Genomic DNA, 21,559 nt, shown 5'->3' with positions numbered 1-21,559 from the left:
TCCCGAAGATCATGGTAAAATTTGCTTACACCCAACTGGCATATTTAATTTACCTGTAAGTCCCTAGTAAAGTGGTGCTACATATACTGAAGTCCTGTAAGTTATATACTACTAGTGTACCTGCAGCACTTATTGTGCTACCCACTGATGATAAATGGTGGCCTTCGGAGTTGGGTGTGACTCCCCTCCCAGCGGCAGAGATAAAAAACTTGGGGGTATGGTTTGATTCTTCTCTGAGTTTCATCTGTCATACCAAGAAGGTGGCGGCTTCTTGCTATGGCATCATCAGAGGACTTCGACCTATCCTCAAATTCTTTGATGCACCTACAAGACAGCTGGTGGTTCAAGCATCAGTGCTGTCTAGGTTGGACTATGCCAACTCCCTACTGGCGGGGATAAACCAGTCAGAATTTCGGCGGCTCCAGCGGGTTCAAAACGCTGCGGTCCGACTGGTGACTGGTCTCCCCAGGCGATGTTCGGTGTCCAATACTCTGCGCTCTCTCCACTGGCTCCCTGTGCAGCAGAGGATTAGATTTAAGGTTCTCTGTTTTGCATTTAAAATCTTAAAGGGTACTTCCCCGCAAATCATGGAGAAATTGCTGATTCCTTATGTTCCCTCTCGCACTCTTAGATCGTTAGGCCAGAACTTAGCAGTGGTTCAGCGCTTTAAGCTGAGCAGAATTGGGGGCCGCTCCTTTCGAGTCCTGGCAGCGAGTTGGTGGAATTCTCTTCCTCCACAAATCCGGGCCATTGATGAGCTCCTTCAGTTTAGGCGGGCTATTAAGACCTTTTTATTTGTCTAAGCTTATCTGTTGTGTTTTGTCTTCTTTTGCCCGCTTTTAGTGCTGTGTTGTGTTTACCTTCTCAAAGCGCCGGGACGCCCCTTTGCTGGTGGCAGCTGTGCGCGGTACAAATAAAAATAACATAACATAACATAACATAACACTTATGTAGCCTCATCGACCAGTCTAAGGCCTGCCAGTGCAGCCTGTGTGTGCAGTCTTAAACTGCCATTTCGAACTGGCATAGTAAACCTCTTTCCAGTATTAAACCTTCCTCTTTAATACATATACGTCACCCAATAGGGTAAGCCTTACACAGCCCATTAGGCAGGGTGCAATGCATTTAAAAGGCAGGACATATTCTTGTAAGTGTTACATGCCATGGTTGTGAAAAACTCTCCAATTCGTTTTTCGCTACTGCAAAGCCTGCCTCTGCCATAGGATAACATTGAAGTCACTGTATCACATTTCTTAAGCTATAACCTCCAACTGGGAGCAAGTTGACAGTTTATGTTTGGTGTCTCAGAATTGTAATTAAAAGCCCTCTTTAATGGTAACGTTGGATTTTAAATTACAATTTTGAAATTACCACTTTTAGAAAGTTGGCACTATCCTGCCTTAGAGTTTTGGTGCCTGCAGCCTGTTCCTGGGTCACATGACTAGATACAGCTGGCAGTTGGTCTTTGTGTATTGCTCCCAGACAGTCAGATGAAGGAAAGATAACGTGACCCATCCTGCCAACACCTTAGTTAACAGGGGGAAGAGCTGTCACCAAGCACACTTGCACATGACAAAACAAAAGCCTGAGCACTCTCACGAAGGGTTTGCCACTAGTCTTTTGTGACCCTAGGCAAGCTGGAGTCATGGCAGGGAGGAAAGAGGTGCCTGACAGAGAGTGGAACCCACCAGAACCTTCTCCCACTTCAAAGGAGGCAGCAGGCATACATAGATAGATACTAACTCTTTAGTACAATTCTGGACCTGTAGCAGACTGCCAGAAAGAAGGATTGCTGTGGTGCTGGAAGTTCTGCCATTCTGCTGGACTGCTGCCCTGTTGGACTTCTGCCCTGGTGGATTGCTGTTCTCCTACCTGGTTGAGGACTGGACCTGCAACTTGTACCCAGGAACACCAGAGTGACTCCAAGAGCTAGTTTTTTGTAACCTGCACCTGGACTTTTCCAACTGTGAGTCCTGCCCTGCCAAGTGGTGCCATCCCAGTCCGGGAACTTAAGAAGGGGAACTAAAGGTGTTTTGTCAGCCCATTTGTGGACCCAGCAGAGTCAACGCATCTCCCCTGCTGCGTGTCACAACCCCCAGCAGAACCAACATATGGCTGCTGCTGAGTGGACTTCCAATGAAAGGACTCTACAATGCCCTTTGCAGCTCATTGGAACTGCTGCTGCATGATGCATATCCACCCAAGGACATCGCTGCCTCGCAACACATCCTCACCCACACCTCAAATCTTGTCTGCTGCGTGACTCATCCTCTATGTGGGACTTTGCATTTCTTTGCAACTAGGATTAAGATACTGTGTTCAGCAGACTTGAGTGAGTCCCTGTAGCCAACTGACACTCCATTGAGTCAGCCTGAACTTGTGGCTTTGTCCCGGTCTATCGTGAACAGATAGCCACAGTTGGCACTATGCGCTTTTTGGCGCTATATTCACTGAAATCTTTAAAGCTGCATTACTTAGCACATTTTGGTCATTGTGGTTGATGTTAGGGTCGAGCGCAAAGCGCTCTGTCCATGGTGTAATCTCTCTGTGGACTTTTAACCACACCCATGTCACGCCCATCAATTTGGTTGATTCATGGACTTGCCTTTAAAAATTCACTTGATTTAATTAGTGAAAGGCATGCATACGTCATGCCTTTTCCGGTGTTTAGCCCTCCTTGAGAGCACCGGGCAACTACTGAAAACAAACGAGGATCCATGTTTTCGGTATGGTTTCTGGACTACTTTTTCTCTTTATTTTGTAGGCAGCGCGATCTTGCTGGGCACTATTCAAGCGCTTTGCATGACATCGACCTGTTTCATGGATAGTTGCACTTTTGCCGGTTACATAGATAATTGCACTTTTGCAGGTTACATGGATAATTGCACTTTTTCTGTTACGTTTCACTGCGAGCAAACGTCTGTTTCCTTTTGTGTGTCTACTTTGCACTCATGGCAGCTGTCTGCTCGCTTATGTGAAACTGTTTTACTTTTCATTTTCAGTTTATGTGGCAAGAAAAGTCCAGTTAGGAGTTTACAATGCTAATAGCTTTAACTCAAGCACACGCAAGACCCATTGAATTGCAAATGCTTGTATTCTGGGAAGCCTCCAGAAATTTCTCCCACTTCAACATGGGCACCAGATATAAAAAGGGAGCCCTCTGACCCACTCTTCAGATCACTTCTGGATCTATGGAAAACTGAGAAGAAGGACTGCTTTGCTGTCCTGCTGCTTTGCTGCAAGAAGTACTGTCCAGCTGCTCTGCTGCCGTGCCTGAAAGAGGGACTACTCTGCTGCCCTGCTACCTGAGGCAGAAAGACTGGACCTGCACCTTGAACCCAGGACCACCAGAGTGACTCCAAGGGCTAGTTGGCTGGCCTTCTGATCAGAGACTCTGGGACAGAAAAGGGTCCAACCATCTTGAATCTGTACCTGGACTCTACCTTCTGTGATTCTTAACCGCCAAGGCGGTGCCTCCCCAGTTTTGGACCTTTGGAAGTGGGGGTAAAGGTGGTTTGCCAGCCCAGCTGTGGTCCCTTCAGAACAGATGCTTCATGACCCAACCCAATGCAGCTCCTCTTTGGAACCAATGAAGGGGGACCCAACTCAACGTGGACCTCGTATCGCAGCCCTCGCAGCTCTTCATCAAAAATGACACAGCGTGGCATCTCCATGCAGGACCTTGCATTACTCCTTGGATTGGCTGTTGCGTGCTGCAACACCTCGCATCAAGGGCATGAGATACAATTCTCAGCAGGCCTAACCTGGTCCCAGTAACTAGCTTGCATTGTCAGCCTGAACGTATGTCTTTGTCCCATTCGGTGCAACCAGATTATCACAGTTGGCGCTTTGTGCTTTTAAGCCCTATTTTAAACTAAATCATGAAAATTTAATAACTCAGGTTTGACTGATTGGATAGTTGTCATTTTGGTGTCAAATAATTTATTATATTGTGCTCTATTTTTCTAAATTGGTTTGTGATTTTTCTCCTTTTGTGGTTTTACCTCTAAGTTAAGTTGACTGCTTTTGTGCCAGACTACCGAAGGGTTAAGCACAGGTTAATTTGGTGACTGGTTTCAGTTCACCCCAACAGGAATTGTGGCTGTTGCTTAAGAAAGGCTCCCCAACCAACAACTTAATTTCCCACTAATACCTTATGAGGAACACAGCAACAGTTCTATTACCACACACGGGGTAAACAATACAGTAAATGTTCTTAGCAGTACAGGTAAACCTTCAGTATTAAATTGTGAAAAATAATCCTTTTTGACATCAAGTCATACATCTAACATTAAGTAAATCAACTCTAATTGTACCTTGAAGCTGCAAGAAGAAGTGACATTTAAATAGAGGCTGCACCAAACAAAAGGTTACAATGACAAAGGTTCTCCCACTGTGTAGGAATTGTGGCAATACATGTCCAGTGTGTTAAAAGACCAACTATGGCTAACAACATGCTAAAAATGTCTCTCTAATACTTTGGAATGCTACGCTATTTTAGTAAAAATGTTTCAGTAATGTATTGTTAAACTTTATTTTTCTTCCAACTGATCGAGAAATTGATTGCCCAAAAAGCTGGCCTGGGAGGCTCCTGCAAAGACGTAAAGCCTGATTTGGAGTTTGGCGGACAGGTTACTCAGAAACAAACATGACAGATATCCTTTCCACAATATTATGGTCTCCAAAGGCTATAATGGGACCGTAATATAGCAGGCTGGATATCCGTCACATTTGTGACAGGGTAACCCCTTTCACCAAACTCTAAACCAGGCCCTTAGTTACATTTCTCTCCAACAGCAGTGGAGGGCATTTGTACTAACCTTTTTGTGGTCTCAAAGGCTCTCTATCACAAAGTTTGAGCACTTGAGACAGCAAAACAAGTTTTTCCTGTGTATGAATCCCATTTTTGGTTTAAGATTTTACTGACTCTTAAAATGGGATTGCAAATGGATACTGATTCAGTATTTGGAATGGTCTTGCTGTGGATGTTCCTTTCAAATTCCTAAATAGTATCCCATGTATCACTTTTTTGCGACTGCAATTATGGTTACAAACCATTGAAAAGTTACCAGTGCCCATGTTGGGGCGGTAACCCATTCTCAAAGAGGAAGAGGCCTGCTTTAGACTCCTTCTCTTTTGTGAATTTTGTTTTTAAAAGTTTCATGTCGAGTAGGCAGTGATCCTGGGAACCACTGTCTGTTCTATGTGAAATTTTAAAAAGAAAACGTATTTGTAAGAAGGAGGAATTTTTGCAGGTTTACCCCAACTTTTTGCCCCATTTTAGACTGCTGGTTTTCAACGCTGAGAATGCACTGAGGCTTGCTGTCCAGACCTCAGTGACAGTGCTCTTTCCCCTTTTCAAATGGTATGTAATTGGATACCCCCAATTGACATGTGCTGGCCTACTTATAAGTCCTTAGTATATAGCACCCAGGTTCCAAGGGCATGCAAGGCTAGCTGTCCACACAAGAGCTGCAGCACTAGTTGTGTCACTCTGTGTGAAACAAAGTGAAAACATGACTATGCACTGCACACACAACTTTGCCATTGCCACTAATGTCAAAGTCCCTTTAGGTCCATTAACTATATATGTAAGTGTCCTCTAAGGTAGGGCTACATAGCCCTATGGCAAGGAGCTGTATCCTTAAGATAGACATATATTTTCGATATGTCTACATAGCAAAGCCCTAAAGTGTTGGTGTTTGCTGAAGACAGTTAGGTAGCCTCATAAGTAAATTGCAGAGTTAACGGCTTGTACTCCAATGCTTCTAACTACTGACAGTGGCTACCTAACCCTGTCATGTAAGGTATCAAATTAAAGAGGACATCAAATGCGACGCAACAGTGCAGTTGACATTTATGTCCACTTTAATGCTGGGCACTTTTACGAAAGTTGCCATACTTTGAACCAGCTATTCCAGTAGCTTCAGAGAGGCCCAGGGGCTGAGAGGGGTTTCTACCCACCTCGGTGAGACATCAAAGGCTGTTTCTGCACTGAAGGTGCGACCCCCACCCATAGGATGGGCTGCAAAGGGTGTTAGCCCAGAAGGCAGGCATCAAAGAATAATACCACCTTTGAAGGCCGCTGTGACAACATTCCTGTGCCCTATGATTCCCTTAGACAGGTAGACCAAGGTCCAAAGGAAGGAAAACTGGTTTTAGAACCAGTTTTCCATGTGTGTGCTATCCATAGTAGCCACGCCACCAGAATTGGGCTACCCAGGTCCTCATACTCAAGGAAGACCTCAGCCATGTAGGTTGTGGCATTCAAAGTGCACTCAGAGATAGCCCGATGCCACCCATCACCCGACTATGTCACCAGGTAGTAGGGGAGCCACTAGTCCATTGACCATGTTGCCCCTTGGGGCACCTTACTGGGATATAATGGGCACCCATGGCACCTAAGAAGTTAGTACTCACTGGATTTGGACCAAGGACATGAAGAAGGCCACTCTGCACCATTTTGAAGCACACAAAGAGAGGCTGTGGTGCTGGAGTGAACACAGCTGCTGCACTCTCAGCTAGTGGAGTTTGGACCCTGTTCTGCACGCCTAGCCCGGGAAAAAGTTGATTCCTGACCCAAATCCATAGCAAAGGCTCCAAGGATCAGGTGGCTGATCCCCTGGAACCTGCTTCTGGGATACAGGAGTGGAAAGTATCCAAACCGACAAAGTGGTAGCCCTCGCTGAAGATTTGCTGCTACCAGTCATCGGGTGCACCAATCAAAGGAATCCAAGGTAGCCAAAGTCTGCACCCAAGTGTGCTGGATGTGGGAGAGCTGTCAGAGACTGAATTTGTTGGACTACAAGGACACTAGCTTCCACCAAAGGTGTGCTCTGGAACCGCTGTGTTGCACAAGTGAAAGGTCTGAATCAGCAGCCCTTTGACCCAACAAAGAGGACTTCGTGGGACCCTAAGATCCATGGCCGTAGTTGCCCCCACCAACCTGTGGACTGAGGGCTTGATCGGACTTTACCCCAGTGGACTGCACAGTATCCGGAGCTTTCATTGAGGATCCTTAAGCCTGCAGCCTTCAGCATCGGGACCACTCCTTAGAAGTCAATGGCGGTTGTTCCATAAAGTTTAAAACTTGCTTCTAAGATGCTCTGGTGGGCAGGTAACTGGCCAAAGTTTACTTACTAGACTCCTAGACCTCAGTCCTGGTGGATTTGGTTGCCCAACCTGGGTCGTAGTCGCCGAACTCAGTGCTACAAACAGTTAGAAAGTTTTTGAACGTTTTCAGAGTTTTGACTTGCCAGTGCTTGTTTGGGCTTGATGATAATATTTTTAAACGTATTAAAATTTCCTACCTCCAGAACCATCCGGTGGATTTTAGTCATCAAGGATTCTATAAAAACAGAGCATATTTTTATGAATGTTTAAATTGGTGTTGTTTGGTGACTTTGCTATTTTGATGTCTGGTGCTGTTAAATGCTTTATACATTGTGCCTTTGCTAAGCCTTGCTGCTCTGTGCCATAGCTACCAAAGCAAATAACTCTGAGGGTTGAGCAAATAACTCTGACTGGACCCAAGGAGACAAATGTGAGTGTACTGCACTATAGGCCCCAACCTTTCCATATAGTACACCCATTTTCTTACAGTATCTTTTTTTTATAGCAGCCCCATGTTCCTTACGGAAAATGAGTTACTTTCAAAAAAATAAAAAACTTCATCAAAAAGCAATCCCAGACATACTTCCCTGCTAAATTGTAAAAGGCACACTTCCTATGATTGTGGGTAATCAGAGTGAGTTGCAAATTGTGACCTGTCTCATGAATAATAACTAGGTAGGTAAGATTAAGAGCCATTCTGATTCTTAATTTTACAGACTGGCCTATTAGTAGATAGGACGGTTGGAAAATTCTACACTTGTTCGCAAAAATTGCAAATTGTGACCAGTTTTTGGAACCAGTGTAATTGTACACCAGGCCCAAGATTAAGTGCAAATTTTTTACATAATTATTCCACTGTTAGAGACAACAGATCATCTAACCTACTTGAGCCTACTGTGTGCAGGCTATCAGAAAAACAAAGGCCCATATTTATACTCTGCTTGCGCCAAATTCGGTGCAAAACTAACACCATATTTATACTTTGACGCTAGACCCGTCCAACGTCAAAATATCTCAGTGTGCGTCATTTTCTGGATGCGTGAAACCGCCTCGCGTTAATGAGATGCAAGGTAGGCGTTCCCGGACAAAAATTGACTTTAACCACCGTGCGCCATATTTATCCTACCCCACAAAAAATGCTGCACGGCTGGGAGGCGGAGGAGGAAAATGGCACACATCCCGATTTGCGCCAAAAATTAACGCCTGGGTCAGGGCAGATGTTAAAATGGGGCAAACACACCAGTACTTAAGGAAAACCCACAAAAGCAACATCAGAGCTCCAAAAGGAAGACATTGAGGTGCTATTAATCCAGCATGCATGAAGACGCAGAGCACAGGAGCAAAAGCAGTTTCCACTACACCAACAGGGACCCCAAAGGCAACGCCGAAGGCAGGAGAGGATATTCTGGACCAGGACAACCCTTCAGGGCCTCAGGGAACATGACATCATCCAGTGGTACAGACTAAACTGGCAAGCCATACAGCAGCTGCTGCACCACATTGAGCCATAGTTGGCACCCAGCTTGCAGACACCCCACATCATTCCACCAGAGACCAAGCTGCTAGCTGTCCTGCACATGTTGGCAAGTGGCTCTTTTCAAACCACTGGTGCCGGGGTTGGCGGGATCTCACAGCCTTCATTCTCTGCCTTCCTTCCCAATGTACTGGATGCCATCATCTCCCTCACACCCAGGCACATCAGCTTCCCCAACACATAGCAGAAGCAGCAGGAGACCAAACAGGGTTTCTATCAAATCAATGGCTTCCCACGCATGCTTGGTGCCATTGACTGCCCACATGTACGGATTGTGCCACCTGCTGCAACGGAGCATCTATACCGCAACAGGAAGCACACACACTCTATCAATGTGCAGGCCATTGTGGATCACCGGGGATTGATCACCAACATCGTGGCAAAGTATCCTAGGAATGTACATGATCCATTCATCTTCCGCCACAGCACCATCAATCAACACTTCCAGGATGGACGAAATGGAAATGGCCTACTTGTTGGTAAGTACAGAAACCTAGTTATATACACACTGCACAGCAACCCTGTAGGACACACAACACATACACCACTACATTGACACAAGGCCAGGAAGACACTGAGGTTGTGACACTGCTAGTCATGTTTGATATCCCGACCCAATGGGTTACACACCAATGGACAAATGACAGATACAAAAAACAACAGATGCCACTCCAGAGCCACAAGGGACCAATTTAAAACCACACAGTGACAATGACATGGTCTTAACTGGCACTACAACGTGGAAGATGAATCTTCCAAAATCACATCAATAACACTCAATCACACACCCTTCAAAGCAATATGTACTGTGTAGGGGGTGTGTAATGTGTTTTGCTGCAGGTCAAACACCATGAGACACATAGCATGATGATGCTGGCTCTAATGAAGGTAACATGGAATCATTGAGGCAGTACAAACATCTCACATCACTCCTGGGGTGATATTGCCCGCTAGCAATAAGGAAGTGGACTGTGCTATGGACACATATTGATGTGACAATAATGCAAAGTGCACACTGCTACACATACGGATTGAGACAATTACACATATACATAACAGATGTACAGGCACATGGACCTTCTGACACTTAAACCTTCACCCCCAAAAAAAGTTAGCCAGGTTACCTGGAGCAGGTTCAGTAGTGTAGGTACACGTTTGCACATGAGCCAACTCGGTGAGGGCACAAAAATAGGTTTGCCTAGAACTTGTCACACATGGGATATTTGTGCATTGTCAATTGTGAACACTTCAGTGCTGCCAACATATGGAGATGTGTTGTACATTGTCACCTAGCCAAATCAAAGGGCCTCACTGGTGTTTTTCACATGCTATCACATATGTTGAATTGGATGGGAGGTTCAGGTCATATAGTGCAAACGTGTTACCACCACAGTGGAATCAATTGTGTGTGTGGAAGTATCATGTCACCTCCAGTGAAGGCACATGGACACTTCTTTCACATGACATAATGCATGGAAGATACACAATGAACTGCAAGTTTACAGTACAAATGTACCGCTGATATCAGGTCAACCAGCCAAACAACAGTTTTGATAATTAAACAACCCAATGCAGAAAGAACATCCTAGAAGCCTAGGATCCCACACAATAACACAAACACAGATGAGTCACAGATGACACAAGATAACAACTGCTATGCAAAGTGATAATCAAGGTGCAAGCAACATCCAAATATTTACACTCATTTTCTCTTTCAGCTGATCAGGGTTACGGGATCCAGCCATGGATCATGACGCCATTTGCCAACCCAAGCACAGCATCAGAGCATGCCTATAATGAGGCACATCGGAGGACACGCACCATAGTAGAGAGGACTTTTGGCATCCTGAAGTCCAGATTCCGGTGCCTCGACATCACCGGAAGCAGCCTCCTATATTCATCTGAAATGGTCTGCAAGATAATTTCGACCTGTGCCTCCTGCACAACATTTGTGTAAGGAGGAACATTCCCCTCTATGAACCATACCCACAAATGCCTAAAGAGGAGGAAGAGGAGGATGCTGTTCGTGAAAATGAGTGGGACCATCCAAAAACTGCAGCAGGATTGGGTTGGAGACAACACATTGTACAAAACGTCTTCTAACTATAGTCACCATCACCACTTTGTTTTCAAATGTCATTAAACACCTACCTTCATCACCCAATAATGCTCTGGGTAATTTTTATGCATCGCATGATCCCTAGAAATCATATTCGGAGTTTATCCTCATGGAGCATTGCAGAAATACAGATTAGGATACTGAAAAAGCCACATCACATTTTATGGGTATGAATGTACACCCAACATCACACACAGTGCAAATGACATATATTCGGTCTATTTCACATGTAAAGGGCAATTTCAGAGGACCACAGCTATGACACACATCCATGTTGCCAACATGGTCCATTGCAGCACATGACACACAACTAAGACACCATCAATCATAAGGTAAAAAAGTGTTTCATACATGAGGCAGTGGATGTGCTATTGCATTGGTAACAGGAATGTATGACCAGACCCTTGACAGCAGTGAGTGTGACATCAGCTATCTTCGCAAGGAGCATGTGTGACAAGGAGTCCGTCTAAGCAGAAAATGGAGAGCACGAGTGCCCCAGGTTTGACAAGCATTGCTCACAAGACATTCCCTGCGCAGTCCATCCCAGGTAATAAGTCCTGCCACTGCCATGTTTTCAGTCTCTGCCCACCCTTCTCTAGGGGGCCCTGTAAATGGACTATCTGTACCCTGAGAATCTTCATCTACACACACCCAGACTCCCATTCTGACTCCTGTGTGCTTCCTTCTTCAGTATGGCATGCCTTAGTCATAGTTCATCAGTCTGCATCAACTTCAGGTCCAATAATGCACTGCCTGGTAGTCGGTAGGACCTGTAATCAGCTGTCTATTGCTTCCCATGTGAAAGGTCCAGTTGGCCCTTTGAACTTTATTCTCAACTCCAGGACTTGTGAGAGACTGAAGCTGCACACACCTGTGAGCACTTCCATGCCAGCCATTTGAATCTGCCCTGCCATTGCTGCTGCCTGGAACTGCTTAGAAGCTGCCATTTTCTGAATCTCCTTGTTGTGCATAGGTGTACAAATCACTTGTGTAACAGAGCCCTTGGGGGATTGTGTAACATTGCAGACAACAGCACAAAAACTGTTTTTAGTTCCTACAGTGTTGTTCCAGCTTTTCCCAGTCAGAGTCTGCTCACTGTGTATTTGCCATGTTCATGTTAGTTCCTGACAGAGCCTGCATCCTGTTAGCCTGATTGGTTCCTGTCTTTGCATTAACCATAGAGGTTCCCTGTGGCTACATTTGTCTCATAGTTGCTTTCCATGCCCTCTCATTCCTCCTGGGGTATTGTGTCTGGTAGGTCTACGATGAATCATCAAATATATAGTATAGTTTAATCAGTATTCTGTTCTGGGACATGTATTCAAATTGCCTAATCCAGCCCCCATCCCTTGTCTGGTTTTGCATGTATCAATTAGTGCTAAACAGTGACAGTGTGCTATGGCTGTATGCATGGATTCGGTACGGTGCCTCCAGCACAACAAACAAGGGTTGCCAATGTGTATGTAAAGACAAAACATGTTTGTGCCCTGACGGTCCACACACAGATTCACTTCTGCCGCCACCTTTTGATGGTGCTTGCATGGTGACTAGCTGTGAGGTTAATCAGCACAGAGGCACTGATGTTCCCTGTTGATGTGGGAATTTTAGAGGCCACCCTGTGTACAAATGTTGTGATGAAAGCTGCCTGTTTCCTATTACTGATCCATAAAGCTTTTAAGCACACCAAGGTTGCCCTGTCATCAGCCTTATTAAAGTTCTACAGTCCCATAGCTGGACTATCCTCATGTGTGTCGTTAGTTGTTCTTTGGCTTTAGTTCAAATCTGCTTTGAAGGATACTCTTTTAATTCAGGGAATGGCTCCACAGACTCATGACTAGACCTGCACGTAACTGTGACTACATGGAGGCCAATACTGCAGCAGGGTACACATGGCCACACACTTGAACTGGACACCTTTGTGCACTGAACCACTGAAAATATGTGAACACATGCAGCAAGGTCTGCTGATCCTGCACAGCCACAGGAGAAACATAGGTCCTTTACATGACTCAAACTGTGGTGTACCATAACTTTTTTGGATTGGAGTTCAGACTCTGTGTCACAAACACTGTACCTATCTAGCATGTTCAAATGCCTGACTCATGGGTAGTATACACATAAGTGACCATGAAGTGGTATCCAACATTCCATTACATGTGATGGCTCACATTTGTAACATTGCCATTATCAACCGTCCTCTATCTATCCTGTGTCTAATTTGTCATGGGAGATGTTTTGTCCCCAAAGTCAGGGAAGTTCACACAGCATAAGACGCAACAGATAACACAAACACATATCATGACTGATGTACCTCAATGAATGGCACCTGATGGTTATCCACAATTACAACACATGCATACAAGCACATTATGCAAAACACGTCTTGTGACGTTCACACAGAGGCCCAACAACAATTGAAATATCCAATTCATAGACATAAACACACAGTCCATGAGTGAATTTTTAAGTTGTGTAGTCTTGCTATCCTCTATTGGTGCACCACCCGCTCAAACTAGGGAATACCAATTTTAATTCCAAATGTTTGGGTTGCTGTTGCGTCAGTTAAGAGTGCTAATCCGACACAACAACATAAGTATTACAGTCCGCAGTAGTGTGGTCTGCCACATGTGCCCAAACACTAGAACACACACAGCAGGCCCTAACAGCCTATCTTTGTATAGTTACAGCCTTCATGTTTGTAAAAAATTAGAAAAATTACACAAACACAGTTAAAGACACATATTTTGACGCAAAATCGTAAAAAAGACGCATATGAGTCAAAATATATTGCATATGCATTAAAAAATGACGCTCACAGTCATTATACATCGATTGGTCCCTAGCGTTAATTCCAACACTGCACCTCATGAAATTGCTTATCCATGAAAAATATATGAATCCTTGAAAGCGGGGGAATTTTTAAGCATATGCGTAAAAAAATATTGACGCAAAGCCCGTAAGCGTCAGAAAATTTCACGCATCATAATAAAAACGCACTGCATTTGAGACAGGATGTGATGTAATAGGATATCCTGTTTACAGAAATGGTACAGTGGGTGTACTTTCACTTTGCAGTCTGTGATTCTTCTAGACTGTGTGGCTGTGTAGAGAGTTGTGTCTGTCAAAATTGTGCTTTTGTCTCCTGTGTGTCATTTCAATTGTCATCTGTTGTTTTTGTAATTGTCTCTGTAAATCAGTATGTGTGTGTTTTTGTCATTTTTTGTGTCTAATTTTGTCTTTGTACTGTTGGGAGTGTGTAGTGGGTATTGTTAGTTGGGGTATTGTTGGGCTGTTTGTAGGTTCTTTAAGTTTCATTTTCATACCTCCTTTCCTTGTATTTCCCTGTTTTCCCTTTCCTATTCCTATTACATTTGTGAAGTTGGGAAGGCCACGTCTGGGTAGAATGGGTTAGGAGGAGCTGTGGGCTTTCATTTGGCTGGTGTGCAACTTCCTTGCCCTGATGTTAGAGGCTGGTGGCAAGGTGATACAGGGGTATCACACCGAGGCAAGGAGGCTCAGGTGGTCCAAGGTGCTGTTCCACCTAAAGAGAGTGCAACGACCACCAACTTAAACATCACTGGGCTGACCTTGTGGCCAGAGAACAAGACCTGCTGCATATTGGTTATTCACAATTCCTAATGTGCAGTCACATTGGCAGCTACACCAAAGCTACTTCTCAATGCATCTTCCATCCATTGCACACACCACTCAAGGTGACTATGGTTCCCAATGTGTTGTGAAGTTTGGATGTGTTTTTAAATCTGTCATCGTTTGAGACCTGAATTGGAATCTTGGGTACTGTGGTTCGTCTGCCTGCAGCCTGATGTTCATGTGAACCCTGATAAGCTGAATGATGTTATACTTTTATGTAGTATTGTATACATAACTCACACCTATAATTTCTTACATTGTACTCCTAGGTTACATAATTGTCCACACACTCGTACACACCCATTCCTGCTGTATGGTGTGTGTGTGTGGGATGAAAGTTTATAGTCAGATGTCACATACATAAAGATTGTCTTGAAGGGAACCTTGGACACGTTGATTTTCAGCTTATACATACCTTGAAGCTGACTTTTTCAGTCCAATACAGCATTGTACTGTTAGTTTTCAATTTACTTCAGAAATAACCCTCAGGAAGCGCAGATGATGATACTATCCAGACCCCAGTGCATAGTTATCAGCCCATAATCTTTCTACGCAGTTGTATTGACATTCTATGGCCATTGACATGTGACATACATCACTAATCTCCTACACAGTTGATGTGTCACATTACACAGAGACAAAGTGGTTGTGTAAGTGCTATTTATTTGAAAGTGCTGTAGTGCAATAATTATATAGTCCAGGATTGTGAGTCCATTAGTGTGACGCCTTCTATTGTGATGCTACACAAGTGCAATGGGAAATGTCATTGGACATGCTGAGGTGAAGTGTCATACAGTGCAGAGGAACATGAATTGCCAATGAGGTAGTGAGAGACAATCACAGAGCATAATGTCAAGGTAAACAGTGTGCTGGAGAACAGTGCATGTGACCAACTGTTGCAAGTCGGGCATGTTAACAAGCACAGGACCTAGGATATCAGTGCCCATGTGGCATGGACTTGTGCTACCAGGTACTCCCACGGGTGAAGGTGATCTGTTCCACGTCTTCATCTTCTGATGTGTGTGTCGTCTCCTCTGCCCTTGGTGGAAGTGGGTTTGAAGGGGCAACACACACTTCAGTGTTTGAAGACGTGGAGTCAGAAATCCCGGTAGCTGCCAACTGTGGGGCTATTAAGGGCATTACTGCAGCAAGGAGGAGCTGCTGGTTCTTGAGTATAGCAGCTACATCACTGTGGTAGGCAGCCTGGTCGGCCCTGAGGGGTTCATGATTGCATTTGTGCACACAGTGAAAGGTTTGGGGTGCCAGGTGTTGTGGCAACTCACTTACTACAGTGGTGAATTCCCTTACACTTTGTTGTATTCCTTGCAGGATGGATGTTAGCGCTTGCATGGCTGCTGCCTGTTCTGCAGATGACATCATGCACGAACGCATCCCCTCAAGGCTGTCTGCCATATTTTGCATCCCCACCTGCACCTCCTTGGCCAGCTCCCGCTGTACTCCAACTAGAGTCCTCTCAAACGTGGTACCAGTGTCCTCAGAGTCCTCAGCTGGGTTGGAGCTGGCAGGTCATACTATTGGGGTGGTGGGTGGGTCCTCTGTGATGGCTGCTACTTCTGCGCTCCTCCTTGCGACTGAAGGTGGGGTCTGGAGGGTTCCAAGGACATCCTGGAGGGTCTGCTGGCTAATGTTTGTCAGCTTGTCATCCATGTCATCAGGGAAGTCCAGGACAGGCATATCCCCAGGAGAGCCTTCGTCCTCTGCAACGAGATATTGTACAATTAGTGTGTCTGTGTTGTGGCATTTGTAATGTGATGTTCCTGACTTCCTATTAGTTGAACATTGTGATCTCGGTTCCTGTTCATTGTTCCTGTCATTAAGATTAGCACTCTCCCAGGCCTATGCCCCACCTGCATGTCACATGCAGTGTGGGCAGTTTGGGGAATTGTCTGCGTCACATCCTCTAGGTGTAGGTTCTGTCCAAATTGTATGTTGATACTTTATTGTACTACTCAACCCTCCGTCTACTTCCATTATCATGGTGTGGCCGTGCACTGGCTGTGGGTGTTCTGATGGCACTTGCACCACACTTAACAATCTGGAACTGACCCAGTCTCTGATATTTCACATCCACCTATATGTTGTTGAGACCTAGCATATACTATGTATAGCATTGGCATGGCACGATACAGGTGTCAGCATTGGTAATGTGTACTGCCGATGTTGGGGAATGTGTTCTACAGTGGATTGCACTGATGGTCCCAACAGTGTTCCATTTCTTCTTATGACTGTGCGGGTGTGTTTCACTAGCTAGATACATATGTCCTCCCCCTCAATGCTGTTGTCTTAGCACTATGACACTTGAGATGTTGCATGGTGGCATTGCAGCTATTGCAACACAGGCACAGGGTAGACCCTGAAATGTGCAGCATGGGTATGACATTACTGCTGTGTACCTCATAATGTTAATAACAACACCTGATGTTTATAGCGCCTATAGGCATTTGACAGGATTTGCACATTGTTAGTAATTACAGGGGATTGATAACGTCGTCATCCTGAACCCTCTATTTTGGGTGTGTTTGATCCATGGGCACATAAGTTCCATTGGCTACTTGACCTGCACACACAGCACAGGTGGTAGTGGCAACTGTTGTCAATGGTAAATACCACTTGCGGATATGGCTTGAGACTGGAAATTGAGCCCTAGTTCATGTAGCGACAATACCAGCTGTCGTGTGACAGCAGGCCAGTTTTACTTTATACCCTACCATCCTGGACTGCCTTTGCCTTTCCAACAGCCTTGGCATGGCAGAGTACCCCCATGCAAAGGTTGTTGGTGTAGTGTTGTGCTGTGCCCCAGGTTTCCCCTGACAGCCCATGCACCCGTGCCGTGTCCCATTGCCCTTTCCACTACCTGATTATCATGGCTGACATACATTGTGTAGTAGGTATGCCCCCCCGCTTGCAGTTAACAATTAGGCATTTTTGTCCCCATGCCACTTACCCTGCATCTGTGTTGTATCCTGGTAGTCTGCGCTGTCCTGTCCTTGAATCCCTGTGATGATCTCCTTAGGGATGACGGCTGCCACCATTTCCTCCATGTGGTCCAGGGCCTCCTGTGGTGCTGGACTCCCACCTCCAGTCTGCAGTGCTGCCTTCCTGTTCCTTGCCATCTTTTCCTTGGTCCTGCGCTTTCAGTCATGCCAGTGTTTCTTGCACTCAGTGACTGTTCTCCGTACTTCTGCCACACTGTTGATCTTATCGACAATTTGTTGCCAAATTGCCTCTCTCCTCCCAATTGGCAATTTTCAGGTGACAAAAACTTGATGCTGGTGTTCCGTCACCTCTTTCACCAGTATTTCCTGCTCCTCTGCCCTGAACCGGCACTTCCCTTTCTTCTTCTCCCTCTCCTGGGTCTTGTCTGGGTCCTCCTGGCTGGTTTCTGGTCGATTGTAGTCTTCCTGGGATCTCTCATGGCTTCTGGGATCCATTTTGCGGCTCCTTTACACATTTTGCTGTGTTTGTGCTGCTTTTTGACGCAATTGCTGCAAAGAAAGGCGCATATCCAGTTTGTGACGTCATAAACCGGATAAAAGTCATTTTCGTTGCGTTAACGTCATTTTTCTTTACGATGTGGAGCAATGTCTTGAGTATAAAAACATGACTCTAATCCGTGGTTTGCGCCACGGAGCATCAAAGTATAAATTTGATTCCCGGGTGGCGCTAAGAAATGGTCAGCGCAGTTTTGCGTCAAAATGTATACATATGGCCCAAAGGACTTTAATTAAAAGGCAAAGGATTCTCAGCTCAACAAAAGCATCTGTTTAGTAGGCAAAGGAAAAACACTGCAAGAAAGCACTTTAAAAAAGGCATTCCCAAAGACATGCTGTCATCTCGCTCCAAGAGAGGATTAACATAGGATACAGGAGGGGTTCGTTTGGCTTGCATCAGGAGAGGGCTGTCCTTGATCAGATAGGGAGGAGTTTGATATGGGTTTAAGGACTCAATCTGTTACTCTACAAAGCCATCTTGAAAAGTCAAAGGATACATTTACCCATAAAGCAAAACAGGTAGGCAAAAGCAAAATGAGGTTTAAATAGGACTTCTACTTTGAGGTTTAGTGAAAAGCACCAATCACTAGTGTACTAAAGCTATTAAGTAAAGCTCCCAACTACATTGAAAACAGGATGCTAATCAGAACTGAGAAGAACAGAAGGCACCTGCATCAGAGACTTCTTGACTGCCTTGAAGAGGCATTGAGACCTTTATCACTCTCTTGAATCTCTGAAGGGCTTTTTTCAGGACTCCAACTGCTTGTCAGTTCATACCACACAGTAAGGGCTGCAGGACTTATTCAGATGAGGGGCTGCTCTTGATGTTCTCGCCTGTGGGTGTTATAGGGAAGAAGGCCTCTAGATAAAACTAGCAGAGGAGGCAACGATCTTTGCAGTGGTTCAGACGAGAAGGCTGGGAAGTTTGACTCCCACCAAGTAGCCTAGTGCCCAGGGACGCAGTTTAATACAAGGGTATTTGGAGCACCAGAACTAAGGAGACATAACTATTTCGTTTCTTAGGGGAACATTGCTTGGTTACAGTACTAAAAATAAATACTTCACTGCCACTTTGCAGAGGTTTTTCGCAAAGCACAACCGGGATCACTCCTTTTGAAAGTTTTACATTTGAAATTACTTTTAATGAGAAAAAACACCGAAAATCAGTTGTACATTTGGCTTTTATGCTGTAGTGTTTGAATAGGACAGGATAATTATGGATGAGATTTGTTCTGTTGTGTAGGTAGTATATGATCGAAGGAGAGCTGTACCCTCTATGCAGGCAGCAGCAACTAGTCTACTGTATTTTTAACATTGTCCCAGATGGCGATTACAGCCAATTCAGTGCCTTTTCCAGTTTGAACGTTGGAAAGTAAGGATTTAACTTCAATGAACTGACATGTCTGGGCGAAAGCTGCTCTTTCTAAAGATTTTTTTTTTTACAGATTTTATTCGCAATTTCAGCATAACAACAGACAAACACAGAGTTCTTCTGAACATTTTGCACTTACTCCACGCCCCTCCCCCTTACCCCTGCACTATAGCTTATCGTGTGCAATCTGTATAAGTGTGCGTATTCGTCCACAGGTGTTCTAGGTGATTGCTAGGTCGATAGCCTTGCTGACCCAGTTTTCCGAATGGCCAATTCCTTAATTTCTTCGAGGAAGTATCTATTCCTGGTGGGTGGTTGTTGATAAGATCTCTATGGGTTCATTGAGGGATAGCCGATTTTTATCTTTCAGGGCTTCCACCAGTTGTTCCCAAATTCGTGTTAGTTCAGGTGAACCCCTTCCCTTCCTGGTCTCTCGTTGTAAAACTAAACTCTCATACTCACCCATCGTTCCAATTCCCTGTTCCAGGTAATCAGCCCATGGCCAGTGGAACGTTTCCAGTTCCTTGTTATTTCCCTCTTTGCCAGTATATACACAAGGTCCTGTAGTCTGCTAGTGGCCTTATTCGCCAGAGTGTGGGGAACCAGTGAAGGAGACAAAGTCCAGGTGTGCAAGGGCTATCTTGTTCTAGGACTTCTGCCATGTGAGTTGGTACCCCACGCCAATAGGCGGTTAAGTTAGTACAGGTCCATATCATGTGTATGAATTCTGCGGCTGCTTCTCTGCAACGTGGACACTCAGCATCTATTACCTGAAAGTGTTTGTGGAGCTGTCTAGGGGTGAGATAAGCCCTATGTACTACGTAAAGTGTATTAGTTTAAATCAGGCGTTTCTAAGCACCTTAGTTGCTCTCTCTAATATCTGGCCCCAGGATTTCTCCGGTATCGGGATCCCCCATTCTGTCTCCCACTTTATTCACCGATCCTCCAGGGGGCGTAATGCTCCTGCACGGATTGCCCTGTATAGGCAGGTTACAGCCTTGTATATACCTTCCGAGGTTATTATATAGTTGCTGACTCCATGGAGCCGTGGTTCTATTCACCCCGAATGCCATTGATTTTGGATAGCGTGGGTAACAGCACGATGTAGCAAAAAGTGACCTTGTGGGAGATCATATTCCTGCCGGAATACCTCAAAGAGGAGCAGCCCCCCCCTCTCTGTACAAGTTCCCCAGCCGTGAAGCCCCCGCGTCCACCAGGGATGTGATGCCCCCCCAATCTCCACGGAGGGCCACCCATATTAGCCAAGTCATTGGTATGTCAGATGTCAGTTTTTTGGAGACATCTCTTCCTGCATTTGCGTAAGACGCGGACCTCTGGGGTATCGAATTGAGTGGGTCCGGTGAATTTTAATAGCGTTCCCACCAATTGAGGGAGATGGGGGACCATTGAAGCCAACCCACCAGTTAGGAGTCGACACCCCGCTATCCATTGGATAGCCATTTGTAGTTGGGCCACCAGATAGTATGATTCGTAGTCCTGGACCGCCAGATCCCCCCTCTGCCCTTTGTCTTTTCATTGTGGTGAGGGCCACTCAGCGCCTTCCAGTCCCCCAATTGAATGCAGTGATCAGGGAATCTAACTCCCTAAAGACCGCAGCAGGTATCCATAGCGGCAGGACCACAAAATAGTATAACAGTCTCGGCAGAGCCACCATTTGGAGGAGTGCTATTCTCCCCACCACCTACAAAGGGAGTGTCTTCCAAAATTCCAGACTAGTTTTCAACGCTCTAATGGCACTGCTTATGTTGTTTTCTATTAGATTAGCCCTAGTGTGATAGACTTTGACTTCCAGGTAGGTCATGCACCTAGGTTCCCAGGGAACATGTCCTAAGTCCTCCGATGGGTCACGTTCTGCTGATAGTGGATAGAGATGTGATTTTTACCAATTTAACTGTAGCCCTGATATCATGCCAAATTGTTCTAGGAGCGTCTGGGACCCCTTGAGTTCCGATGCTGTATCTCGTAGAAACATAAACAGATAATCTGCATACAGCGCTATATGGGGAGAAGTGTCAGCATGCTGTAATCCCTGATACTAAAGATCTGTCCGTGTTTGGATGGGCAATGGTTCCATTGCCAGCGCAAATAGCAAGGGCGAGAGGGGACACACTTGTCATGTGCCCCTCTACACGCTATATAATTTGGATACTGTAGTTCCTGTTTGTACGTGGGCTTTGGGATCTGCATACACCAACTTTGTCCATCTAATAAATCCTGCCACTAGCCCCAAATTTTCT

This window comes from Pleurodeles waltl, chromosome 6, assembly GCF_031143425.1.
Source record: "Pleurodeles waltl isolate 20211129_DDA chromosome 6, aPleWal1.hap1.20221129, whole genome shotgun sequence".
Lineage (NCBI taxonomy): Eukaryota > Metazoa > Chordata > Amphibia > Caudata > Salamandridae > Pleurodeles > Pleurodeles waltl.
Note: the sequence above shows the minus strand (reverse complement) of the source record.